A 12,501-nucleotide genomic window follows, 5' to 3' on the forward strand; every position below is an offset into this window, starting at 1 on the left:
TACATTAAGAAAGTGAAATACAATATTCATTCAATTGAAGGTCAGTAGGGAAAATACTGGCCTTTGGGAAATAGAGAAAACCTACAAAATTGTACTGTATTTCAAAGATTGTACATGGGAATAAAGTTAATATCCAGAAGAATCTCCTCCACTCCATGTTACAAAATCTTTTCTACCCATTCCAAGCCCTTGACTAACTTTTTCCATTCAGAGCATGTATCCACTAATAAAGCAAAGAGAAGTGTCTAACTTTAGAGAGATGGAGTACATAAAGATTTCCACTGAATCTCAGGAGACATAACAGGAAAGGGCACCCTCAAATCTGATCAATGTAAGGAAAGCTGTTTAGCAGGTAGGCCATGGCAGTTCTCAGAGACATCATCATTAGGCCCTGCCTGAAAAATCTCTTGTAACCTGGAGAGCTTTATCTTCTTTTTTGATGTCTCTAGTGTTGTCAAGTCTGCATCTGCCTCTCAGGTATTCCTTCAGTATTTCTAGGGTTTTGTAATTGGCATCTAATTCAAAGTAAGCAGCCATCTGGGAGTTAGAACAAAGAGGATGAAGAGATCAGAAATGGGGAGAAGAAAGCTGCCCTTCTGTCTTGGTCAAAAAAAAAAAAGGAAAAAATATGTGTGCTTGGGAAAGCCCAGTGATGCCTCGGTAGGTTTTGAGTGGTATTGCTTAACAGATAGCATCGATCTGAGCCTCCCACATATGGGAATCAGGAACTGGGGTCCTCTCAGAAGCATCCAGACTTCTCTGTTCTTATGGTTCCTGGAATTCAGAGAGTTTATATCATTCATATCTTTATTGCAAAAGCCAAGTGATGGGAAGGGCACTGTTGTTTTCCTGAGAGCAAATGACCTTTATTCTTTTTCACAAGAAGAAAAAGGACCTACGGAAGAAAGGAAGGAAAAGTATTGTGTCTCTTGCTCAGAGTAAACTCCTCCATGCTCCTGTTTCTTATATTTTGCCTTAAGAAAGAATCATGATAACACATCTACAGCCTTCAAGTCTGGCCATGGGAACACAGTAAGGTAGATCGTGTAGTACCGATATCAAATATGACTAGAGAACAGAAATGTATAGTCCATGTGGACATTTGCTTTATTGATGTCTGGTACTCTTTGGATAAAATAAGGATTTGGGACTTTATCATTTGAAATAGGTACACAGTATTTGCACTGTTATACTCACTCTATAGCTGGGCCCACGTCATTGCCAAAATCATTGCAGAAAATGGCATAGTAAAACAGGATTTTTGAGTACACATTCAGGAATATTTATAAAGTCCCCTATCAAGGAATGTACAAATGATAAGTGAAATACAATATTCAATCACCTAAAGGTCTGTAGGGAATATACTGGGCTATACAAGGCAGAGAAAACTAGAAAATTGAACAGTATATCACAGGAATGGACCTGGAATTAAGTCCTCCTCTCCAAGTTCCCAGATCATTTCTACCCATACCAGGACCCTGACTAACTTTCTACATTCAGAGCATGTAACCACTATGGAAGAAAAGAGAAGTCTCTAGCTTTATAGAGATGGAGTAATAAAGTTTTCCCCTGTGTCACAGGAGACATACCTGGAAACGGCACTCTCGAAACTGCTCAATGTAAAGAAAGCTGTTTAGAGGTAGGCCATGGAAATTCTCAGTTATATCATCATTAGGCCCTCCATGAAAAAATCTCTTGTATCCTGGAGATCCCTAGTTTCTCCTGTAATATCATGTTGTCATGTCTGCAATGCCTCTCGTATATTCCTTCAGTACCTATAGGATTTAGTAATTGGCCTCTAGTTCAGAGCAAACAGCATTTTGGGAGTGAGAACAAAGAGGATGAAAAGCTAAGAGATGGGGAGAAAGAATATGGCCTTCTGTCTTGGTATAAGAAAAAGGAAGAAATATGTCGACCCTGGGAAATCTCACTGAGTCTTTGGTAGGAGTTGAGTAGGTACGTTGAAGAGATACAACTGATCTGATCCACACATGGGTTCAGGAGCTTAGAACCTGTCAAAACTAACTGGACTTCCCTGCTTCTAGTGATTCCTTGAACTCAGAGAGTTTATATCATTAATATATTTATCACAAAAGCCAGGTGTTGAGTAGGGCACTGTCCTTTTCCTTAGAGCTCATGCCTTTTATTTTTTTGCCCAAAAGAAAAGGGTCCTAAAGAAGAAGTGAAAGAAAATTATTGTGTCCTCAGCTCAGGGTAAACTCCTTAATTATTGGATTACCTATGGTGCAGTTTGTGTCTGATACTGGTATTTGGGAGTTAGACATGTTTATAGTACATCATATCAGTCTTTTCACTAGGATTACTCTGACTGCCATTGCCTGATTGTGACCCTTTAAATTTCTCATTCAATATGTATGATTAGAAGGCAGTTTCCTTATCTTTAACTTATTTAATATTTATTATTTTTAGCAAGATTTTTTTTGCTTTTTTAATTTGATTTTCCATATTTACATTTCAAATATGTTTGCCTTTCCCAGTTTCCTGTCCATAAGATCCCTAACCAGTCCCCCTACCCTTCTTGTATAATCCCTCTTATTGCTCTTTGAAATTCCCTTGAATTGGTAATAAAACCTAGTTTAGACCAAGGGCATCTCCTTCCATTGGTGCACAACAAAACCATTCTCCGCTACATATGAAGTGGGAGCCATAGTTCTATCCATGTACAATCTTTGAATATTTGTATACAACCAGAAAACTCTGGTTCGATGGCATGGTTTTCCTTATAGGATTAAAAGGTCCTTCAGCTGTTGTAACCCTTCACAAAATCTACCAACAACAAATGGGTTTTCAATTTACTGGTTTGCCACTAACATTCACTTCTGTATTTGACATGCTCTAACTGTGTCTCTCAGGAAAGACCTATATTTGTTTCTTCTAATCATGCAATTCTAAGATTCATACATCTTATCTATTTTGGTGGCTAATATATCTATCTATATCTATATCTATATCCATATCTATAATCTGTATATCTATATATCTATATATCCATATATCTATATAACTATATATCTATATATCTATATCTGTATATGTGTTTATCTATATATCTATATATCTACATATCATCTATATATACAAATATATATCTATATCATCTATATACACACATTTATATGTATATACACACACACACATATATATATATATGTATATATATATATATATATATATGTAAATTATAGCTACGAAGTTAGATGGAATTTTAACATGGATTCTGGGATACAAGATCAAGAAAGTAGAATCCACAAATGACAGTTCTATATAGACTCTCTCCTGTTCTTATGAACCTAATGAAGCTGAGGTTTCACTGGACCACACTCTATTCCTCATCCTGCACATCCTCCTGAATCTTATGTTTGGTCTGAAGAAAGGATCAGGGTAAAACATCAAAAACCTTCAAATCTTGTCATGGGAACATAGTAAGGTAGATAATGCAGAACTGATATCAAATGGGACAAGGGAACCAAATTCTATAGTCCATGCTTTCCTTTGCTTTAATGATGTCTGGAAATTTTTGGATAAAATAAGTGTTTGGGAGTTTATCATTTGAAGAAGGTACACAGTATTTACACTCTTATACTCACTCTCTAGCTGTGCCCCCTTTGTTGACAAAGTCATTGCCAATATTGAATTGGAAAACAGATTTTTTGAGTACACATTCAGGAATATGTATAACGTCCCCTCTCAAGGAATGTAGACAAAATAGTTAATACAATATTTATTCAATTGAAGGTCTGTAGGGAAAATACTTGCTTTGGAGATACAGAGAAAACCTAGGAAATTGAAGTGTATGTCACAAAAATGGACCTGGGAATAAAATTATTATCCAGAAGAATCTCCTCCACTCCATGTTCCTAGATCTTTTCTTCCCATGCCAAGCCCCTAACTAACTTTCTCCATTCAGAGAATGTAACCCCTAATGAAACAATAGAAGTACTTAGCATTGGAGAGATGTAGTATGTAAAGATTTCCACTGTGTCACAGGAGACACTCATGGAAAAGACACCCTCGAAATTGGTCAATGTAAGGAAAGCTGTTTAGCAGGTAGGCCATGGAAGTACTCAGTGACATCATCATTGGGTCCTGCCTGAAATATTCTTGTATTCTGGAGAGCCCTAACTGGTTCTGTGATGTTTCTAGCATTGTCCTGACAGCAACTGTCTCTCGGATATTCCTTCAGTACCTCTAGGGTTTACTAATTGGCCTCTAATTTAGAGTAAACAGACATTTGGGAGGGAGAAGAAAGAGGGTAAAGAGAATAGAGATGGGGAGAAGGAAGCTGGCCTTATGTCTTGGCATAAAAGAAAAGAAAAACTATGTGGTTCTTGTGAAAACACCCTGGGAAGATGGCTTTAGTTCTTTTGTTCTATGGGTTAACCAAGCTCATGGAGAAGTTGCTGAACATCCTAAAGACCTTTGGGCAGATGATAAATATTCTAGATACCCCTTTTTAGATTTTGATGGTCCTGGGGATGCTATTGCTGATGGTAAATGTTTCCCAGGAAGAGTCATAGAACCAGATTGATTTTTTTGATGCTTTAGAGGACATGGAATTTTTCTGATATACTTGGGCTAATGGCACAAGGTCTAAATGATTTTTTTTTTCGATGTGGACTTTCCATCATACCTTTGGAAATATAAAAAGTGTTATTGTATTTTGGAGTATAATTTTCACAATGACAAATTACTTTGAGGATGGAGAACACTTTCTGGAACCCTAGAGAGGGGTGAAGAAATTCCCTGAAACCCTAGGGCAGATTGGTGAACATGCCTTTTTGGTAGAAGGCGGAGGTACTTGAGCATCCTGGGACAATATGGTATATCCAGCATGCCCTTGTAAGGATTGGCAGATTTCCACAATTCCTTCATCATTTTTGGAAAATTTCAAGACCCTTTGGACAGATGGAGAACGTGTGGGACTCACGTGAGGAATATTCTAGCTTTTGGTGTCTCTTTGGCAGCAGAAGATGGCAAAGGATCCCTTTTGGCAGAAGGGGTAATGTTGAAACTGTCTTCCTTAGAGGAGAAATTTCTCAAGAGTCCATCAGAAGGTTCAAATCTTAACCCTTTGTTTCTAGAAACTGGATGCCTGTGGTCCATTTTGGTAGAGGGAGAATGTTGACTATTTCTCCCCAGAGTGGACATGTGAAATAAATCTACTTGGGTAGATGGAGATAGTTGTAAAGCATGTTTTTCAGATGCAGTAGATCCTAAGACATCCTTCTCAGATGAGGAAGGTCTTAATGTACTGTGTATATGTTTAGAAATGCTGACTGTGATATCAGAATGGGGGGTAGGTATTAGAACTACCTCAGAAAATGTGACCTCTCCTAGAGCATCATGGACATATGTGAGGGGGCTGAGAGCCTCATGATCAGATAAGGATGTTTCTAGATATTTTTGTGTAATTGAGGAAGTTCCAAAAAAAATTTCTTCTGCTGGAGAAGTGGAAATAGAGTTCTGTGTAGAAGTGGCAGGTTCCAAAGCCTGACTGGTAGGCAAAACAGGGTCCAAGGCCCCTTCAGAATATAAGGTAAAATCCAAAGTCTTTGATGTACTTTGCAGATGTTTTGGGCCCGATTTTGGGTATAAAAAAGGACTGGCAACCATTTGTTCATATTTGTAAGAGTGCGTAGCATCTTCTGTATTTGGGGAAGATGGCCTGATCTTGAGGAGATAAGGAAGTTCAAATAGTCCCCCGTGAAACCTGCAGAGGTCATATGCATTCTTTTGCACAAATGGAAAACAAGGAATCAATTTCCTCAGATATCAAGGATGCTACAGCCACTAGTGTTTGCATTTCATGTTCCACCACTCCTGGTTCACATACAGTTGGATCCATAATGTTCTCTACAGATGGAATATGTCCAAGAAAATCTTTTGTATATGTGTCACATCAACCAGCCTTTCCTAAGATGTGGCTGTGGGTAGAATTCCTTTAGTAGATGTTTCTTGTCCCACCGTCTCTTAATGAGATAGAGTACTACTCAGAGAATCCTGCTTAGTTTTGGAAAATTCTAGCTTCTCTGATGTATATGTGAAAATTTTGGAGCCTCTCCTTTTGGACAGTATGACCTAGAGTCCCCTGTGGAGAAAGGGGATATTTACTCTTCTCCATACATTGTGTAAATATGGAGTCTGAGGTAATGTCTGTCTTTTTCTCTGAGCTGTGTTCCCTGTAGTGCAAAATGCTGGGTCCTCATTCCATATCCAGTTTGCTAATTTGTGTCTTTTTAGGGGGCAATTGTGTTCTTTGATGTTTAGAGATATTTAGGAATAGTGATGGTTGCTTTCTGTTTTTTCATAATTTGAAGTTAGTTTATGTTTGTGTGCTTCTCTTCTCTGTTTTGTTGAGAAAAGTTTAATTTCTTTCTTTATCTATGGTTTTACTTGCCACAATGTGTTGGACTTTGCCATTGATTATCCTTTGTAGGACTGGATATGTGGAACGATACTGTGTAAATTTGGTTTTGTCATGGAATATCGTGAAACCCGTTAAGCTCCTCTGCTTCTCCAGCCCTTCCCTCAGCTCTCCAGTGGAACTCACTGAGCTCCATCCAATGTTTGGCCGTGCATCTGTGCAGCTGTTTCAGTCGGCTGCTCCATTGTGCCTTCCAGAGGAAAATAATGCTACCCTCCTGTCTGCAAACACAAGAAAAGACCATTAATAATGTCAGGGTTTGCCGTCTGCCCATAGGATAAGTCTCACATCCGGCCACTTATCCTTTGACAATTCCCTCATTTCCTCTTCCATCTCTGTCCCTGTGTTTCTTATAGAGGGGGCAATTTCTGGGTCAAAATTTTGGGGGTGGTTTGTGTCCTTAACCTTCCACCATAGGTCCTCCGTGGCTACGGAAAGTGACCATTTCAGTATCTGTATCCCCATTGCTACGAGTCTCAGCTAAAGTCACCCTCATCGATGCCAGGGTAGCCTCACCCATCCCAGATTGCAGGCAAATCATAGAGATAGCACCAACCCTGGACAGTCACTGATTTCAGTTTATTCTCTTGGCTCTCTGTCCCTTTTGCACGCCTCTCCCAAAAAATGATTCTCAAACCCCATATCCCTTCCCATCCCCTCAGCCACCCAATCCTTTCCTTCCATCTGCCTCCTCTCATTATTTTATTCCTCCTTCTGAGTGAAATCAAAGCATTTTTCTTGGATCTTTCTTCATGTTTAGCCTCTTTGGTTCTGTAGATCGCAGCGTGTGAATTCTGTACTTTATGGCTAATACCCTCTTTTAATCACTTAAATTTAATCATGTACATGTTATTTTGGGTCTCAGTTACCTCATTCAGAACAATACTTTCCCATTCCATCTACTTGACCGCATCTTCACAATGTCCTTATTTTTCATAGCTGTGTAGTATTCCATAGTGTAAATGAACCACATATTCTGTAGCCATTCTTTCATTGAGGGGCATCTCGGTTATTTCTATTTTCTACTCATTATGAAGAATGAAGCTAGGAACATGATGGAGCACGTGTCTTTGTGGTATGGCAGATGTCTTTTCAGACATAAGGCCAGGAGTAGTACAGCTAGGTCTATAGGAAGAATATTCCTCGTTCTTTCAGAATCCACTGAATAGATATGCAATGTCATTATTCAGTTTTGATCTTCCCCGGCAAACGGTATTTGTATCCTTATATTTATCAGCTTCCTCAAAGGAGGATGCCTCTAACTAGACCTCTATCATGTATTAAGGAGATCGCATATGAACCTTCTGTCTATTTTAATTGTTCAGTAAATGCTAGAGCCTATGACAGGGAGCCAGAGAGGAAATTTGATAATGGAGGGTGGAGGATGGGGTTAGGTAGAGAGTCAGAATAGGGTAAGAGAGGTATAGTATTATTACTATATAATAATTTAATATACTAAAATAATATATAAATATTAATTATATTGAATCATGATATTAATATTTAATAATTTAATATATTAATGTACTATATCTTTATTTATTATTTATTATAATAATATAATTCAATATATTAATATACTAGAGTAATATTTATTATATATTAGCATAACTTTGATATATAACAATTTAAAATGTTAATATAGTATATTAATATTACTTATATTATTATAATGTTAGTATATAATAATTTAATATATTAATTTATTATATAATATTATATATATGTATATACACACACACAAATAAATATACTGCATGCTATGCAACATCCACAAAGTTAACTCCAAGTGAGCTCGCATGTTAATGGGAAATCCTGAGGGTAGAATTTTTTTTTCAGTTTTGTTTGCTTATATGGTGGATCACTTTGATGGGTTTACCTAGATTGATCCACTCCCGCAACCTCAAGAGGAAGCCTACATGATGGCACTGAATGGCGGTTTTGATATGCCCTTGGATATTATTTTGGAACATTTTACCTAGTAATTTTTCCACCAATGTTCGTAAGGGAAATTCGTCTGAAATTCTTCCTTGTTGAGTCGTTTGTGATTTAGGTGTCAGGGTGACAGTGGTGACATGGAATCAGTTTGGCTATTTTCCTCCTGTTTCTGTTTTTTGGAGTAGGTTGAGAATTCTTTGAAAATCTGGTAGGAGTCTGTACTCAAACAATCTGGCCCTGGGGCTGTTTCAGTGGGGAAACTTAATTACTGTTTGTGTCTCTTTAGTTGTTATAGAGCTATTTACATAGTTTATCCTACCTGAATTTACCTGTGATCAGTGTAATCAGTCTACACAATCATTCACTTTGTTCAGAGCTTCTAATTTTTGAGACAGCAGGTATTTGAAGTGAGACCTAAAGATTCTGTGACTTTCATCAGTGTCCATTGATACGGCTCCCTGGTTCAATTCTGCTTTTGTTATTTGGATGATTTCTCTCAACCTATTAGATTATCTGTCTGTGTGTTTGTCTGTCAGGTTGATGTTCCAAGGAACCAACTCTTGGTTTTTTTTTTTTTTTTTTTTTTTTGATCTTTGTATTCTCTTTGTTTCTGATGGATCACTTTCACCCCGAGTCTGATCATTTCTTGCTGTCTCCTCCTTTAATATGTATTTGCTTCTTTTTATTTTAGAGATTTAGGGTGTGCTGTGAAGTTGCTAGTGTGTGGTCTCTCCGGTTTCTTTATGAAAGTGCCCAGTGCTGAATATGCAAGTTCCTCTTAGCACTACTTTCCTTATGTCCCTCAAGTTTGAAGAAGCTGTGCCTTCATTTTCATTAAATTCTAGGAACCCTTTTTGTTTTTCATATCTTCTCGGAACTGGTTGTTTTTCAGTTGCGAGCTATTTAATTTCAATGAGTTCATACACTTTTTCTTATTGTTGAAGTCCAGTTTTAATCCGTGGTGATCTGAAAGATCCAATGGTTAGCACAGTCTTTCTGTATCTGTTCTGGCTTGTTTAGAGTGGGAGAACATGGTCAGTTTATGATAAGGTTCCATGAGGTACTGAAAAGAAAGAGTGTACTTTTGTGTTCGAGTAAACTATTCTGTAGATATCATTGAGGTCAATCTAATTGAACCCCGTATTAGTTACATCATTTATATTTTTTTAGTTTCTGTCTCAATGGCCTGTCCTTGGTGAGAGTGGGACATTGATGTTCCCCACTACTAATATTTGAGGTTCGATGTGATATTTAAGCTTCAGGAATATTTCTCTCACCAATGTTGCTGCTTTTGTCTTTGACACATAGACATCCAGAACTGAGATGACATTTTGGTGGATTTTTCTTCTGAAGCATATGAATTGTCCTTCCCCATCTGTTTTGATTACTTTTGGTTGAAAGTCTGATTTGCCGGATGTTAGAATGGCTACACCATCTTGTTTCTTGTGTCCATTTGCTTGGAAAACTTTGCCGATCCCTTAGTCTGAGGTTGTGTCTATCTCGGCTGCTAGATTGTGTTTCTTGAGTGCAAAAGAAGGATGGATCCTGTTTTTAAATCCACTGTATTAGCCTGTGTCCTTTTACTGCTGAGTAGAGGCCATTAATGCTTAAAGGTATTAATGAGAAGTGATATTTAGTTCATGCTATTTTGATGTTACAGGAGCAGTGCTTTTTCTTTGCTTGCATGTTTTTTGGTTTTTGATTTTTCGATTGGGATGTTTGAGTGTTTTTGTGAGTATTAGATCTGTTCTGTAGGGTGCATGATTTTTTTGTTTGCATGTTTTTGTTTTTGTTTTTTTGGAGAGCTGTAAGAGTATGCGTGAGAATATGAGATCCCTTCTGTTGGTTATGCTATGTAATTATTAATATCTAGTGGGAGGCAGGGACGGTTCAATTTCTTAAAATCCATCAATATAATCTACTATATAATGAGACTGAAAGAAAAAAATCACATAATAATCTCATTAGGTGCTGAAAAAGCTTGCAAAAATATTCCAACCCCCCTTCATGTTAAAAGCATCAGAGAGATCAGTGATACCAGTCCTATGCAGAAACATAATAGAAGCAATGGACAGCAAGCCAGCACGCAACATCAACCTAAATGGAAACAAACATAAAGAAATTCCATTAAAGTTAAGGACAATGTAAGGATGCCCACACTTCTTACTCAGTATAGTATTTGAAATTCTATCCAGGTTAAAAGCATGGTTCAAATTTGGTTCTGAAATGGAGTATGGCCAAGGCCTGTGAAGGAGGAATGGCGCACAGCTTTAGAACTCCTGCAGTATGGCCCACTCTTCTGCCCAGTCCCGTTGGACCTTGGAGAGTCAGGAACCCAACGAGGACTTCATGCAGAGTGTCACTCGGTTTTTGCACTAATATCTCTCTTAATCTAAGAAGTGCATGAAAATCCTCATGGAGCTTCACACCACTCAGAGGGCAGCGCCATTGGTATTTGCAATAACAGTGGTCAAGATCTTTTAGGATTTGCCTCTGGGGCAGATCAGTGCTTCCATCATTTCCCAAGGAAATGTAGAATGGTCAGCGACGACCGCCAACCTTAAAACACATTTGGAAAAGTAAATTGCTTGTGAAGCTGACTAAGACGTTGTCCCTACTGACTCTGAGGTAATAAAAAAATTATGTAACAGTTTGAGGTTTGGAAAGGCTGGGACCTTTTAAGGTCAGGGATCAAAAACAATGGCGGCACAGGCTAATGGTGTGACTGTCACAAAGGCTGAACTGTTGATGACTGATTTCTGTCCCAGGTTTAGCCTCAGTTCCTGATAGGTTTTAATAAGGATTGCCAATCACAGATGTGCATTCTGATCATTTAAAGCATATATGATATTTTTATACAGATATTTAGATTTCTGTTTTTTTAAAGATTCTTGAGTACTGTTAAAGATAAATAATACAATATTTAAACATTTCTCTGTAAATTGAAATTGATTACTTATGATGTTACGTTGGCCTTGGGAGGAATTTGATTTCTTTAGGTGTACTATGTAATATTTGTTCTAATACAGTATTGGGTATCATTTTTTCAGCACTATGCAAGAAAATAAAACTAGAACATGATCACATTTGTGTAATATAATATTCAATAAATTAATGGTCTATATGGAAAATACTGCCTGTCGGGAAAAAGAGAAAACCTAGAAAATTGAACTGTATGACACAGGAATGAACCTCGGAATAAAAATATTATCTAGAAAAATCTCCTATACTTTATTTTCCTAAATCATTTCTACCCATGCCAAGCCCCTGAACAACTTTCTCCATTCAGAGTAAGTAACCACTATTGAAGACAAGAGAAGTCTCTAGATTTAGAGAGATATAGTATGTAAAGGTTTCCACTGTGTCACAAAAGACTCACCTGGAAAAGGCACTCTCAAAATTGGTCAATGAAAGCAAAGCTGTTCAGCAGGTAGGATATGGAGGTTCTCAGTGACACCATCATTAGTCCCTCCCTGAAAAATCTCTTGTAACCTTGAGAGCTCTAGCTCCTTCTGTGAGGTCATAAGTGTTGTTGTGACAGCACTTGCTTCTTAGATATTCCTTCAGTACCTCTAGGGCTTACTAATTGGCCTTTAATTCAGAGTGAAAAGCCATTTTTGAGGGAGAAAAGGAGGATGAAGAGATCAGAGGTGGAAAGAAGGAAGATGCCCTTCTGTCTTGGTGTTAAAAAAGGAAGAAATACGTGGTCCATTGGAGAGCTAAATTAGTCCTGGGTAGGTTTTTAGTGGGTTCCCTGAAGAGACAGCCTTGATCTGAGTCTTCCACATATGGGAATCAGGAGATGGGAGCCTCTCAGAAGCATCTGGACTTCCCTGTTCTTATGGTTCCTGGAAGTCAGAGTGTTTATATCATTCATTTCTTTATTCCACAAGCCAATATTGGGAAGGGCACAGTTGTTTCCTGAGAGCTCATGACTTTTATTCTTTTTGTCATGAAGATAAAGTTCCTGAGGAAGAAGGGATGAACAAGTATTGTATTTTCAGCTCAGAGTAAACTCCTTCAGGCTTTGGATCCCAATAGTGCTGTTTGTGTCTGACACTGATATCTGGGATAGAGAAGTGCTTCTAGTTGAGATTTCATCATCTCAGTCTTTCAGT

The 12,501-nt window shown here is 37.8% G+C and overlaps 1 long non-coding RNA gene across 1 annotated transcript; it reads right to left on the reverse strand.

Annotated features, from left to right (window-relative positions):
* Positions 1-3,727: 3,727 nt before the first annotated feature.
* Positions 3,728-11,872, reverse strand: LOC134484597 (uncharacterized). Its single transcript, XR_010062085.1, has 3 exons — positions 11,763-11,872; positions 10,422-10,480; positions 3,728-6,666 (listed from the first exon to the last, which is right to left on the reverse strand). It is a non-coding gene; the product is annotated as an uncharacterized LOC134484597 (long non-coding RNA).
* Between the last annotated feature and the right edge of the window lie 629 nt (positions 11,873-12,501).

This window comes from Rattus norvegicus (genome assembly GCF_036323735.1).
Source record: "Rattus norvegicus strain BN/NHsdMcwi chromosome Y unlocalized genomic scaffold, GRCr8 chrY_unlocalized_15, whole genome shotgun sequence".
Lineage (NCBI taxonomy): Eukaryota > Metazoa > Chordata > Mammalia > Rodentia > Muridae > Rattus > Rattus norvegicus.